Source organism: Phalacrocorax aristotelis, chromosome 4, assembly GCF_949628215.1.
Source record: "Phalacrocorax aristotelis chromosome 4, bGulAri2.1, whole genome shotgun sequence".
In the NCBI taxonomy this organism is placed as follows: Eukaryota; Metazoa; Chordata; class Aves; order Suliformes; family Phalacrocoracidae; genus Phalacrocorax; species Phalacrocorax aristotelis.
This window is the reverse complement of record NC_134279.1, coordinates 9,494,089-9,505,208: the sequence shown is the minus strand read 5'-3', so window position 1 is coordinate 9,505,208 and position 11,120 is coordinate 9,494,089. Positions and strand designations below refer to the sequence as shown.

General features: G+C 40.7%; 1 long non-coding RNA gene across 1 annotated transcript in view; it reads left to right on the top strand.

The window, feature by feature from the left end:
* The first annotated feature begins 59 nt into the window (after positions 1 to 59).
* LOC142056055 (uncharacterized) overlaps positions 60 to 11,120 on the top strand; it is a 44,471-nt gene continuing 33,410 nt past the window's right edge. Inside the window, exons 1-3 of the long non-coding RNA XR_012660194.1 lie at positions 60 to 252; positions 1,060 to 1,177; positions 10,768 to 10,880. This is a non-coding gene — a long non-coding RNA (uncharacterized LOC142056055). The remainder of the gene's footprint in view (positions 253 to 1,059; positions 1,178 to 10,767; positions 10,881 to 11,120) is intronic.

Sequence of the window (11,120 nt, the reverse complement as noted above, 5' to 3'; positions counted from 1 at the left end):
AGGATCTGGAAGGGGAGGGAGAAGGCGTCAGTTACAGCGTCACTCTGCGCTCAGACGTCAGAGCTACGGCGGGACGCTCCCCCCGACCCTCCCCCCCCGCAAGAGGCGGTGCGGGTGGGCCGGGTTGAGCGCCTCGCCAACCCCCTTGACGTGAAGGGTGGTTCCGCGGCAGCGTGGTTTAACGCGATTGTAACAATCCCGCGCGGTGGCGGCGGTTGGGTTCCGCCGTCTGTCCGTCCGTCTCCCCTGAGGGTGAGGAGTAGGGGCGAAGCTCCCAGTCCTGGCGGGGGGCGGGTGGCTGGGGGAGCTTGGGAGAGCCCCGGCGTCTCCAGGCGCCCATCGGGAGGCCGAGCAGGGTGTCAGAAATGAAACCCAGGCGTTCCTGTCCGTAAACGGAGGCAGGTCACGCCTCGAGTGCCGTGCTGGGTGTTGGGCCCCTCGGTACCAGGAGGACACTGAGGCGCTGGAGCGTGTCCAGAGAAGGGCAACGAGGTTGGGGACGGGTCTGGAGGGCAGGTCTTATGAGGAGCGGCTGAGGGAGCTGGGGGTGTTTAGCCTGGAGAAGAGGAGGCTGAGGGGAGACCTTATCGCTCTCTACAACTACCTGAAGGAAGGTTGTAGCGAGGTGGGTGTTGGTCTCTTCTCCCAAGTTACTAGCGATAGGACGAGAGGAAATGGTCTGAAGTTGTGCCAGGGGAGGTTTAGACTGGGTATTCAGAAAAATTTCACTGGTCAAGCATTGAAACAGGCTGCCCAGAGAGGTGGTGGAGTCACCATCCCTGGAGGTGTTCAAAAAACATGTAGTTGTGGCACTTTGGGACATGGCTTAGGAGGCCTGGGGGTGTTGGGCTGATGGTTGGACTTGATGATCCTAGAGGTCTCTTCCAACCTTAATGCTTCTGTGGGGATGGCTCCTGGTGCCCAGGGCTGGGCAGAGGCTTTGGACCTCTGAGTCCTGTCACATTCCTCCTTAATGCCAACACGCACAGAAGAGCTGCCCCCAGTCTGTGCCTGTGTGTTCCCAGAAGTGCCCTCATCTGTGTCATTTTCCTTTCCTAGGAAAAAAGATGCCTTGAAATGTGAGCTTCTCTACAGCACTTACCCATTTTTATGGGTGTCATTGTAAGTATGGAGGACTGAAACATCACAAAACATACCTACAGGCTGGAAGAGCTCCGTAAGTATTTATCTGCTTCTAAAAATGACATCTCAGTTTCACACAGCAACATGACATCTTTCTGACATAGCATGTGACACTGCTGCACGATTTTGTTCCACTGGAGGGACTAAAAATAAGTGCTGAACCACTGAACTAGATTTGCATCCTTGTGGAGTTTTGATTATCTCTGCCTTTGTTACTGTTTCGATGGTCTGCCTCACAAGGAGAATTTTCCCAGTGAGGACGACAGACACCATTTCCCTCTAAAACCTCTACAAGCAGGAGACGCCACTGTTAAAGAGTTATTTATAACAGAAGTGCTATTTATTAGTACAAGCGCTTAACCACCTCATTTTCCTTGCTAGTATTAGGATCAGAAAGGCAAACCAGGTCCAGTCCCATCTGCAGTGGCCAGGGAGACAACTCCCAACTCAGGTTTCTGCTCTGCTCTTTCAATCCCTGTTACAAAACCGGTTCTTGGTGATTCAGGGTATTGCAGCACCACCTGAGGCTAACTCCTGACTGGAAAGAAGACCTTGGGCTAAAAGATTATATGCAAATACTCCTGTGTGGCTATGCAACATGACCTAAGCCAGGCCCAGAAGTGGTGCAACCTTGCAGCAGAGGACAAGCCATCCCTGCCGAAGCGCTGGCATGTCTCACACCTCAGCTGGATACAGCAGCCTGTACACAGCTTTGTGCTGCCACTGCAGTGCTGTTTCTGGCAACCAAGGCAGCTGGTTTCAGGCTGCAGTCAGGAACGCAGATGTCCGTAGGCATTCACGATGGCGACAAGAAAAGTGCCGATGGACTTTTTATTTGCTTTGTCAGGACTAAGACTGTTACAAGTTAGAGATGAGATCGTCAGCAGGATAAACCAAACTCTTAAAAGTATTTCATAAAAGTCTTGTTTATGTGCTTCAGTGTCAGACTGATTGCTCAGTCTGCAAGTATCAACAAAATTCACTCAAGTCAGATTAGCCACAAACGTGCCTAAGCATATCCCCCCAGCTGACTGTCACTGTAGCAAACTTGGAATTGGAGTTGTCCGAGTCTTTCCAATTCTTGGCCTGTGGATCACATCTGATTTTTTTAGCAGCTAAAAAAATATTTGTACTAACTGAAGGAGCTATGGGGTTTGTGTGAAACTTAATGGTGGTGGAGCAATGGTAGGAACGCTGCTAGCCTTAATTTCTTTGAAACCAAACATTTAAATAAAGGCCTCCTAAATGCTTTCTTGAGTCCCTGAGTTATCCATATTCCACAAGGTTTGGTTTCTTTCTCCTTTCCCTATTGAAAATTACTACCTCAGAAATAAGTCTCCTCAATTTATGTACACTGTAAGATTTATCCTCAATACTGAGAAGAATCCTCAGCCATTTTAAATTTCCTCAAGAAATAATGTAGTAAGAGTTCTAAGTCTCTGGTTGCTTGGGTCTCCATGTTTTTGGGCTATGTTTTGACTTAAAATGCTGCCAGCCAGACTACAGTCTTCTCAGTGTCGTTTGAAGGATGGGACAGAGAAGAAATGGAGCTGCTGTGTTTCTTAATGCCAATTTAAAAAAAACAAACAAAAAAACCACCAAAAAACCCACAAAAAACCCCCCCCAAAACCCACCCCGTAAACTCTTTTGCTGTCATGACTTGTGCTTTGAAATACCATGAGAATGCATCAATAGGCTAGAAACAGGTTTTCCGTTTACTGTGATTCATACAGGCTGACACGTACACATACAACAGGCTCTGCTGACAGACTAGGGAAACTGTTGTTGCCGAAATATATCCAAGTGTGTGCCGTAATTTAAAATTCGAGATGTGTAACATTTAGTATGAATAAAACTGAAATACTGAGAATCTTAAACAAGAGGCAAGTATTTTCTTGGATTAATTTCTTGAATGAAATGAAAACAGTGCTCTTGTTCTCTGAAAACAAATTATTTAATTTAGTACACGCTTAGTCACAAAACCATCCAAATAATTTCTGAAAAGTATTGTTTGTGTAACATTTACACTAAAAATAGGCTATGCAAACAATGAGAATTCTATCATGAACACTGTACAAGCAAAATAGATGTTCACACATTATTTTAATCAGATCCTGAATTCTCTGAAACATCGAGATTAAAAATGTCCTTAATCTTGTCATAAAGAACTAGTACTAAGACTCCTCCTGTTCCATGAAAGATGTTGGAGAATGCTCCAAGGAAGAATGCATTAAGTCCTTCTTGCTCCTATATTTTCATAAAGCAGTCAAGGGTTCCTTTTTATGGACATTCAGTCTCTCCGGTCTGCGCACAAATAAATAAGGACAAATCATGATGGCACTGCACTGAGAAAGAAACTTTGATGCCCAGCAAAGTTTGTCAGTTTTTATACTAAAGAACATTAAAGAACTTTTTTTCCTAATGATTCACTTACTGTAGAGCAGTGATCTTTTCACTAATAAATATTTATCTGATCTAATGCTCTATTAGCTGGTTCCAATAGCTAAATTTAGAAAGGCTGTGATCCTTCTTGTGATGCTTCTTTTAAGCTTCACTGGGCAAGTAGAAGGCTTAGGAATTAAATGAGGTCACTCTAGTCCTAAGGGTGCTCTGAATTGTTTCAATGCTATTAAAACTTCCACAACTCTCTTTATTTTCCTTCTTTAGTACCACTAAAGTAGTTTTATACCTCATAGATTTCAGTTTATTACTAATCAATAGAGTCCTCTAAAAAACAGTAAGGTGTTGACTAGCACGATAATATAAAAACACAGGAAGGCTAAGGAGGAGCACAGTCCAGTTTTTATGTAGCCCACCTTGTTTCTGAGCATTAATTTGCTTGACAGACAAAAAGAAAGCAAAAAAGAGGATTTGTTAGAGATCTCGGCGCCATGTTCACCAAAACTTGCTTCTGGTGCCTACAGGTGAAGGAAATAAAGGACAACAAGCAGTGAATGTTCACATGTGCGCATACGACCATTTCTGTACAAGTCAGAGCTAATGTACTGAACTATCCCTTCAGCTTTTCCCAGCTACACTAGGACTGAAAATCATGCCAAATCCTTTAAAATTTTCAAAATGTCAGCAGTGGAGTAGACAGCCCACAGGGAAGTTGTGTAGCCATTCTCTACACAGCAGAGCGCTCGGGAAATCCTCTTGCCCACTGTGGAACTCAGCATAGCGACGACAACAAGTCTCGCGGATAGCCTGAGTAACGCTACAGCTCCTGACAAAGCGGGTTTGTGTAGACGTGCTTGGTGAACTGTCCAGCATTTCCTGTTTTGGAACTGCAGTCTCCTCGGGATTTGAGGACTGTATTAGGAACTGACACTGGTATTTGCCTTCACTAGGAGAAAACAAGTGTGCTTTTTTTGGTGAGATTAATCCCACATCCCTGTCTTTATGTGAAATTCTGCTGGAAAAACGACACTAGGTTTTTTACTTAATGTTGAAGTTTTGAGTTGCATTAGCTACTTCTTACATCAAGTCTACCTGCAATATCAAGGTGCGGTTCTAGACTCTAGAACGGCCGAGAGATAACCTTGCCTACTTATAGGCCTTTGTGATATGCTCTGCGGCTAATAACATGATGTTTGAATTTTCTGATGAAGACAGTGTTACATTTTGTTGTATCTTCTCTTAGGAATCGAGGTGAGAGATCACCGTAGATTTCCTAAACTTAATAAATGCAGAAAATACATCTATGATAAATATTCACATAAATCAATATAAATAAGCATAGTAACGTAGCTAAAAAGCATTTAAAATATTTGGGTTTGAATCTACATGAATACACACACACGAGAAGGTATTTGGTAACAGTTATTACTGCTTAGCTGACAGAAATCAACTTTGCTGAGAGCAGTACTACCGTGCATTATTTCAGAAAGTTACCCCATCTGGCAAATGTAATTTAACTGAAGAATTAAAAGGTGCTATATTTAATTCAGGACTTCCTCTTGCATCAGAATAAGCATCATCATGAGAAATTGATAAAAATCATACTAATCAGCTTTATTTGTACCTGAAGCTTCAAAACTACATGACAAACAAGGACACCACATGAAATATATTTATACATCCACCACGTATATATGTCCTCTCATTCCCATCCTCTTTTGTGCTAGTAAATCCATTACCTTATATTTTATATGATTATAATTTATGTTTCTAATACTCTTGGATACTATTAGGTATCTTATTGGTAAGTTAATTACCAGAAATGCAGTCGATTTCTTGGTAAGGCCTCAAGAAGAGCAGTAATTACGAATAAAGACAGCATTGACTGTAGGCCTACTGCTGATGAGGCAGATAAAGCAGAATCTGAAGACAGGGAAATCATATTTAGTCTGAAGGAAGAAGCCAGTAGTGCTAATGGTGTTTGCCCACTGTAAGCTTCAAGGGTTTCTGTTACCTAGGACAGGTTACCAGAGGTAGGCAGGCGTTACATTAGAATGTATGTATCTGCTAGGATTTTTTGAAAGCACCTAAGCAAGTCCTGTGCCAACATTTACTCTGATTTTCTTTTGACTTTCTGGAATACCGAGAGAAAAGAAGATACTCCCGAAAAAAACCATAGACACAGTTCTTTGGAACTAACGACTCCTTTCTATTAGCAGATGGCCAAACTTCCTTAGGGATGCAGGGAGCAAGGTCCTGACTTTTCAGGAGCTTTTTTGTGTTTTTTTTTATTTCATGTTTGAGGATGATCTTTGTAGCGAGAATTTCTATTATTAAATGTACTTCAAATGCTACTGATCTACCTAGTAAAACTACCTAATAGCTAGCAACAAGATCCAACAATAATTGCTAATAATACTCTGTCATACCCATCACATGCTGGGAAATAATTCTCAGCTTGTACTGAGCTTTAAAGATTACTGATTTCTACCTCATACCTGAAGACCAGCTGCGTGCCACACAGATTATTTGTTAACTGCATTAGCTGGGCTAATAAAGGATATTATTCTACGCACACACCTATCTTACTCCAAATACCTTGCTTCTGAGTAGGGAAAAAACCCCAGATCCTGTCTTTCTACTAAAAGCTCTCACCCAGTTGTGAACCAAAATAGTTTTACCAGACTCCCACAGTAGTATTATTTAATTTTTCCTCTTGCCTTTCTGGAGGTTTCCACTTTTTTTTCTGAACAGAGGCTCGCCTGCTGTAAGACTATCCAGTTAACATATCAAACTTCAAAAGTCTAGTAAGTAATTTTCAGAAAAGGATTGCAAGCTAGACTGTACCTGCATCATCATGCGGCTCCTGACAGTGTCAAAAGGGTAAGACCACATTCCTGAGCGAGTAGTCACACTGGAGCAGTGAAAAGGCAAAGAATGAATGGAGTTTGATTTGGATTTGGCAACAATCCCTGCAAAATAAAACAGAAATGGAAGCCTGTACAAAGTCTGTAAAATGTATGTCAAATCCATCAGATACCAAGTACAATTTTGATAATTTCTGTTGTTAATCCTACTCTAAAATGACTTGACTCTTTGGTAATATACTCTATTGAGCACAAATAACTGTAAAGACAAAAGCTGTAACTAAACCCCTTATCAGTTCATAATAAATATTTAAAATACCATTATAAATATTTAAAACATGCATTTTTGTTTGTAAAAGCTACCTTATTGGTATCATAACATCCAAAACAGGAGGCTCGGTACCCGGTGGTTCCCTGTACTGACACACCAAACCCCTGGTGCAGGCCAGGAAGTCCAGGAAGTCAGTCTGTCTCTGCAGTTTGGTTAACACAGTCACCAAGGCCCTGGAACTGTTGCTCAGCAGTGCCTGATATGAAAGAAATTTATGCACAGTTATGCTTTACAGAAGCTCTTCTCTTTAGTACAAGCTACTCTGCATGACTGAAACATTTAACCTTATCAAAATTATATGGAAAACCTAGTAGATCATTGTTTCATCCACTTACAGACAAAGTGTAGAGAAGAAATTGAGACGCGTGGATGGCTGAAGGCAGTTCATGCAAGCAGGTAGTGGTGTCCAGTTGCTGAAACACGTTCAGGTCAAATAACTCCCATTCCAACCTTGTCCTCATTCAGCTTTCTGAAGAGAATTCTTTCTACATAATACCATGCTTTCACTCCCTCCCCACACATTCATACTCAAATTCATTAGAAGCGTTACTCATTTCAGCTTTTCCCTATAGTGGTACGCTAGCCAGAAGCTGTGACAAAGTTAAAAAAAGAAATGCAATTTTTGTATCTGTAGATTCTTCATCTGTTCCCACATTCCACAGGTAACTACACCCAAGCTCTTAGGATTCTCTGTAGGTGAAAACACAGCAAGCAATAAACTGACCTTTGAAAGAAGAACTTCAGGCTGTACACCTTCTTACACTGAGGGTATCACAAAAATAGTAATTCAGCCCAAGTACAGGGCACAGAAGGCAAAAGGTAGAGTCAAGCAGCCATCCCTGGGACAGCCCTGCACAGCACAGACAGTAACTCGAGTTAATTCAAACCAGGGCAGGCAAATCAGGAAAGCCCACAACAACACAGAATGCAGAGATCTCTGCTGCAAAGCCTTCCTGTTTTCGGGTAATTAATTTTATCTATGTGAATGAATGAAACATACGTCTAGAGACATATGCTACCCAAAATCTTTGTTAAAAATCTTCAGTTGATATTCTTGATATAGAACAAGGGTGGTCATTAGCTCTTTAAATGACACCCTGTAAAACCATAAGTTAGCCAAAATTAAACTCCTCTAGTTTCTGGCGTCCCAAGTTGGCAAGATTCAGGTAAACTTTTCCATATAGAATCTAAAAATGACACAAAACTGTGAGAACTATGCTATAGCACTATTTCCAGTGAATCTTCTTCCACTCATTCCAGTGAAGCCTCTTCCTCTCCTTTTCAATAAAGATCTTGCATTTCTTAATACTTTTATGTTTGTAAGTAAAATCTATCTAAAATGTATTATTTACAAAATAGTAAAGAAACACGGCAGTCTCAGAGTAAGACCTATCCTGGGGTATTTCGATGTTTCCACTTGTAAAGATTCCCTGGCTATTCTTACATTTATTTAAAAATATTTGTAAGCTATTTTCTTTCTCAGCTTCTGAATTATGCAGTGCTCTTGCAGCCCAGATAGCACGTAACATCTTTCTCATCGATAATCATCCAGTCCTCCGTAATAGTCGGCTTGTGGATCTCCCTGGTGCAACAACTGTGCATCAACCCTCTGTGATGGAGGAACGGGGAAACATAAAAATCAATGTACTTACTTCTGCTGTGGCCCATACTGTTCACCAAATAAGAAAAAGGTAATCACAGCAGAAGAAACCTTTTGCATAACATTTTTAGGTGTCGATATCTGACATAGCTCTGTTGATTTAAAAGGCGTCACAGTTACATCTCGTATAGTAAATGCAGACCGTGTAGATGTACCCCAAATCACTTTCTGTTTGCAGATTCAGTGACAGCAACACTGTAGCTGTAGTAGTGTGGAGTCCAGCATAGCTTAACCACCCTAATATTTTATTAGTTTTACAGAAGGCTTTGCAACCTGCCCTGGCTCGTGTTGCTGCATACGCTGTTGCTAGCTGTAGTAGCAAGCACGAGAGGGGGCAACTGCAATCTAAAGATGCTTGACTGTGCCAGTATTGCCTTTGACACCAAGTGTCTGGCACGCAGAGATAGCCTGGCTTCTTTAACAGAAGTTCCTTTGCACTTTACGGTCTAAAGGGTTTAGTAATTACTATTTTTTTAAAGATAATCCAGCTAAGCAAAACCTAGTGCATGTATCCATATTGTCTTCCCTATTTCTTATCCTGCACAAACCATGTAAGAAAGCATCCAAAGACCTTGAGCTTCAACAATGGATATGCTACTTTGCTAAATACTATACTTCTAAAGAAATTAGTCTTGAGAGCTATTCATGGAATGTTTCTAAAATTGGAGTCAGAAGCTCATACACATGTAAGGCATCTGGAAACGCTTCTAAGAGACAGGAGATTTGAGGAACTATAAACACTGTGTTATTTACATCACGCATGTATTACTTTTTCCACCATAAGAAAAGAAAGAAAACAGCAACCTTAAACTTTCTACATACAAAATGACTGTAATTGAAAAAGGACTGCTTAAGAATTTGCCTGCAATACAAGGAGATTAATCAAACTTTAATGATTGACAGCATTCCTCCTGGTCAGCACCACCAGAAGAGCGCGTGGCAAGAGAAGTTTCTGGTACTGCAGTAAAAAACTGTCAGCAAGAGAAAGCGCAGAACATGGGATTTTTGTTCAAATTATCAAAACCTAACCAAAGAAATCTTAAAACAGATAACCTGAGACAGACACAAATAAAGCAGATTTCCCCAGCTATTTTCACAGTAAACAAATTAGATACAAAAAACTTATTTGCAGTTCTGCCGTTATGAATTAATTTTATGCTATTTGTCAAATGCCAATATTGACATTTCACATCCCAGAACCAAGATTTCTTGTCATTAATTCCTTGGGTGTAGACCTCTGTGTCTCTCAAGAATCCATCCAAGATAAGGGACTTTTCCCAAGCGCACAGAATCACAAGGTAAGGCAGCGTAGCACAAAAGTTTAGTTGCCATTTTGAGCTATAACCTCACAAAGCTCCTTTTCTGGCGCATTGTACAAAACCAAATTCTTAAAACACTTTAACTGTCAATAAGCACGTTTCTAGCTTTACATGTAGCAAGAAATCACTTTTCAGTATGAAGCATTATTTATCTACAGCAGTAATATGTGCTTTGCTACCTGTAAGGTTTTTCTGACACTTCCATACTACTGGCTGTCAAGAAAATAATGGGGAAAAAATTAGGAGAGACTCCTGCTTAAGGGACACAGCCCAAGAACTTCACACATTAGAATAAAAGCAGCTGTAATTTCACGTGAGTAAAATTACAAACATAAAAGTTTCTGAGACCAGAGTCCACGTTAATGCAATCTTAACTGTGGGAATGGAATTGGGGTTTTTGACAAGGCCCAGAAACATTGGTGTCCGAGTCCAGGATTTTTAATATCCATCTTAATACTTGCATCAGCTAACTCCAAAATAATTACATGTCCTGAACAGAACTTGGAAAATTCTGACCACAGTTATAAGCAGTTATTTACATGCACCTCACAAAGTCCTTAATCATTAAAGATCAAAACCCAGATTTCATTACCTTTAAAAATAAGCTACACAGCAAGCTGTGCTCGCTCTTCCTCTTGTTTAAAATAAGCTGATTACAAAACCTTATCAATATACCACCAGTAATTACCAACCATGCTGAGAGAAAGAATTGCACAGCTCTTAACCAGATGGAGTTTATTAAACAGAACTAATATGCAAAGGATTATTTACCTGTTTTTCTTCATCCGCTTTGAACATGAAAACCTGTTTGTATTTGTCCTTAAAAGCAAAGTTTAGAGCCTCTGTTGGGAAATACCGTATAAAGTTTGCCAAATTGGCATGCCAAAAGCTGAAAAATCCTATGGAAAATAATTGGATCTTTAAAATAGCATTTCCAAAGTTTATACTGCACCAAGTATACTATACAATATTCCTTCTGTTGTTTCTACTTCGGTATGAGCTGTAACAAAGGCCAAAATCTTCCTTTTTGGGTTCTTTATTTTTCAGGCGTTTGATATTGGAAATCTGGATTTATTCTGACACCAAGAGTCGTATGCATTCAGCATTACCACAAGAAAATCTAAAACTGCAAGTGAAACATCAACAATGCTGAGAAATAGGTAAGATTTTCACCTTCCTTACTTCATACATTCCTAAGGCTAGGGATACCTGTGGAAACTGCAGTCTGGAAATTGTAGAATAGAAGAATATGTCACGGAACTGTGCAGGAATTTTCCTGCAGTAGCCTGCCTATGCATTATTGGCTTCCATAGGGGGTGCTCACGCTCCACGTTAAAGCAATGATGAACGGCTTATACAGGTATCAGAAAAATGTTAGCGCTTTTTAGTTTAGAAGAAGA